Genomic DNA, 4191 nt, shown 5'->3' with positions numbered 1-4191 from the left:
ATGTAGACAAGGTACCCAACACACATTATTGTCTCATTAACAACTTGAACAGATTAGTTAGAAACAGAAAAGGTAACACAAACATGTGTTTTGTTTGTAGAAAATGCTTGTGGTCTTACTCATCTCAGGAAAGGTTGGAAGCACACAAACAATATTGTTTTAAGAAAGCACAAAGAGTCATGTTACCTAAACCAGAGGAAGCAGTGTATGAATTCGGATTAAGATCACAAAGCAAAACTGAAAGAGCCAAGTTTTTGATTGTAGCCGATTTTGAAAGCTTGTTAGTGACTGAAGATGATGATTCTTCGCGTTTAAACCGTCATGTCCCATGCGGCTATGCTTACAAGGTGGTGTGTACCGATGAACAGTATTCCAAACCCATTCAAACCTATATAGGTGAAAACGCAGCAGAACATTTCATCAACAGCATTTTGGAAGAATATGATGCCATCATGAGCCTGTTTGATTCTGTCAAACCCATGCAACTCACTGAGCAAGATAAATTGGTCATTGCTAATACAGAACATTGTGGGTTGTGTGGAAAGCACTTAGGAACAGACAGAGTATTGGATCATGACCACTTGTCTGGGAAGTTCCGTCAAGTCTTGCATAACAAATGTAACCTAAATTTTCAGTTAAGCAAGAAGGTGATTGTGATGTTTCACAATCTAGAACATTATGATGCTCATCTTTTGTTAGAAGTAGCACAACAGTTTGGTGATCGTGAGATCACAGTGATACCTCATACCACTGAGCAATTTCTGTCCTTCACAGTAGACCATAGATTAGTCTTTTTGGATTCCTACAAATTTTTACAAAGTTCTTTGGATGCACTGACACAAAATCTGTTGAAAAAAGGTGTGGATTCTTTTGTATATTTGAAAGAGCAATTTCCTCAGCATGTAGATTTGTTAACACGAAAACTACCATTTCCCTATGAACATATGGATTCCTGGGAAACGATAAATGAGACATGTTTGCCTTCAAAGGAAGCATTCTACAGTTCATTGACTGAGCAGGGTGTTAGTGAGGATGACTATGCATTTACCCATCAATTATGGCATACATTTCAATGTCAATCCATGAGCGACTTCATGAGATTGTATGTGACAGTAGATGTGTTGCTGTTAACCGATGTTATTGAAACCTTTAGAACTGGTTGTTTAGCCGACTATGGTCTTGACATTTGCCACTACTATTCCATGCCTGGTTTCTGTTTGGATGCTGCTATGAAAATCACTGGCGCTAAATTGGATCTGTTCACAGATGTAGACACTTACAACTTCATTGAACATTCTATTCGCGGTGGCATGTCTGTCATTGGTAAAAAGTATGCAGAAAGCAACAATGAACATATGGATGATTTTGATCCAGAGAAAGACACGTCCACTCTACTCTACTTTGATGTGAACTCATTGTATGCTACTGTCATGTTACAACCGCTTCCTATAGGAAATTATCATTTCATTGAACCTGCAGAGTTCAACACCATAGACTGGACAAGCATCGAGGTAGGGGGAGAGTATGGGTACATTCTGGAAGTGGATTTGTTATACCCCAGTCATTTGCACCAAGCTCATGCTGCTTTCCCTATGGCTCCAACGCATGATGATATCCCATTTGAGGAGTTATCTCCTACACACAAACAGCTTCTGGCTCATTTTAACAATCGTCCCATAGATAAACTTCCAAAGAAATCATCCGGTAGAAAACTTTTTTGTACCTTGAAAGATCATTCACATTATGTGGTTCATTTTAAAACTTTGCAGTTGTATTTGAAACATGGGTTAGTGTTGAATCGCATACACAGAGTGCTGAAGTTTAGCCAGGGTCCATGGTTAAAGTCCTATGTGGAACTGAACTTGTGGAACCGCAAAAATGCAAAGGATGATTGTGACAAAGACCGTTACAAATTGATGAACAACTGTGTGTTTGGTCGTTTCTGTATGAATAAACGTAAACACATAAGTGTACACTTAGTGACACACAGACCCAAACTTCAAAAACTGACCTCCAAAACCAATTTCAAACAGGTTAAAATTTATTCAGAAGAGGTGGTCGCCGTTGAAATGGAAAAGACAAGTGTGCATTTAGATCAACCCATTGCTGTCGGTTTTAGCATTTTGGATTTGGCCAAATATGAAATTTATGACTTTTACTACAATGTGATGCAAAAGCAATATGGACATGAACATTTAGATTTGCTCATGACAGACACTGACAGTCTCTTTATGCAAGTCCATGCTCCTCCACATGAACCCCTCCTGGACCCCTATGTGTTTATGAAACAGAATCTCCATTCATTTGACACTTCCAATTATGCTCCCAATGACCCAAAGGATCTCTATTCCGATCAAAACAGGAAGGTGACAGGCAAGATGAAGGATGAAGCAGGTGGAAACATCATACTTGAATTCTGTGGACTAAAAAGTAAAATGTATTCCTTCTTGATGAAAACGGATAAGGATGTCATTGAGAAAAAGACAGCCAAAGGTATTAAAAAAACAGTGATCAAGAAATTTCTCAGACATAAGATGTTTAAAGAGTGTCTTTTTGACAAAACAGCTGTGTCATGTTCTTTTCATCTCATTCGCTCTTTCAATAACGTCTTGTACACACAGAAACAAAACAAAGTGGCTTTGACCTCCATAGACAACAAGCGTTATGTACTAGAGGATGGCATTCATAGTGTACCTTATGGTTATTCATCAACTGAATAGTTACTCGCTGTATCTGCACGAAAATATGGAATTTTACAAGTCCAAACGGGTAAGCTATATGATTATTATGAAATATTTTTTTTATTGAAATTTAGATTCGTATTGAAATTTAAAATGTATAGTCATGTCATTACAATACTAGACGTGTTTGATTTATTTTTTTTCTATTTATTTTACAGGATGAGCAAACCAGCCTACATGTGTACTAGCTGCGATGGCTTTCTACCTGTTGACGCAAATGGGGAAGACCAATCAGGCCTCTTTACCTGCGTCTACTGTGGTACGAAATTAAAATATACATACCACAGGTTCCTGACGCATACTAACAAATGTGTGGTCAGGAAGACAAAACTGAAGACAGATCATGCCTGCACTTGTCGGAAGATTCATCATAATGACTGACTTCTCATCATAATAATGACTACCAGAAGTCAAACCTGCACTTGTCAAGACAGTGACTGGCTGAATAGCAAACATGAACACTATGTGTGAAACTACTTCAAGACTACAACGTGAACGCTATGAGTGGTTACTTCAAGACTACAAAGTGAACACTATGTATGACTACTTCAAGACCACAAGAGAACAAACGTAACAATCACAATTGCGCTCCCATTGTTTATTGTCACAAAACTATATAGAGAGTACATAGAGTGTCAATAAAACGATTCTAGTGTCCCCAACCCAGGAACACCTTTGTCAGCTTTACGTTTAACAAATAAAACATTTCTATGTATCTGTGTTTTGTCTTTCTTTTTTCTTCCAATACGTTTCATGAAATGTTTGGGCAAATGTAAACGCTTTAATAGTTTAAGAAACTGTTTATAGCCCACTGGTGAACGTCTACTTCGTGGTGACAGGATAAAAAAACGAATCAAGTTGACAATGTTTGAGTTTTGTAGCACATTATTTTTGTTTGCCACAAGTTGTAAATGCTCATCTACACGTAATTGTCCTTTTTTAATGTTGTTTTTCACAAATAACCACATTGACATCAATTTCCCAATGGTTTTGGTAGAAGTAATGTCCTTGATTAACTGGTCGGGAACTTGAAACAGGAGTTCACTCTTCTTGTTGCATACAGGATGATCAGCGGGTTGTTCCGAGTTAGGTATCCCTTGTGAATCACCATCAACTATCTCATTCACTTTCTGTGGCTGAGCTGTCTGATGAGCTGTCTGATGAGCTGCCTGATGAGCTGTCTGTTCTTCGTCTTGTTTGGACATCAATCTCTGATAATTCTCTCTCGTCAGAAGAATCATGGGCTTGCTCATTTTGTACTGAGGACAAGTAGGCTTGGTAGTTCCTTATGCAAATAGGTAAAATTGAATGGCAGGCAGCGATGTGCTCACGTTTCCTGTGTCTGCTCACACTCTTACTGGCCAAGATTCGAATGACAGACTTATGACGTGACAGACGGTTTTTATCACCTTCTGTTAGTGGTATCTTTCCAACAAGGATATTATACACT

This window comes from Haliotis rubra, unplaced genomic scaffold (assembly GCF_003918875.1).
Source record: "Haliotis rubra isolate DU_JTF1 unplaced genomic scaffold, ASM391887v1 Scf2347, whole genome shotgun sequence".
Classification (NCBI taxonomy): domain Eukaryota; kingdom Metazoa; phylum Mollusca; class Gastropoda; order Lepetellida; family Haliotidae; genus Haliotis; species Haliotis rubra.
This window is presented reverse-complemented; position numbering follows the sequence as displayed.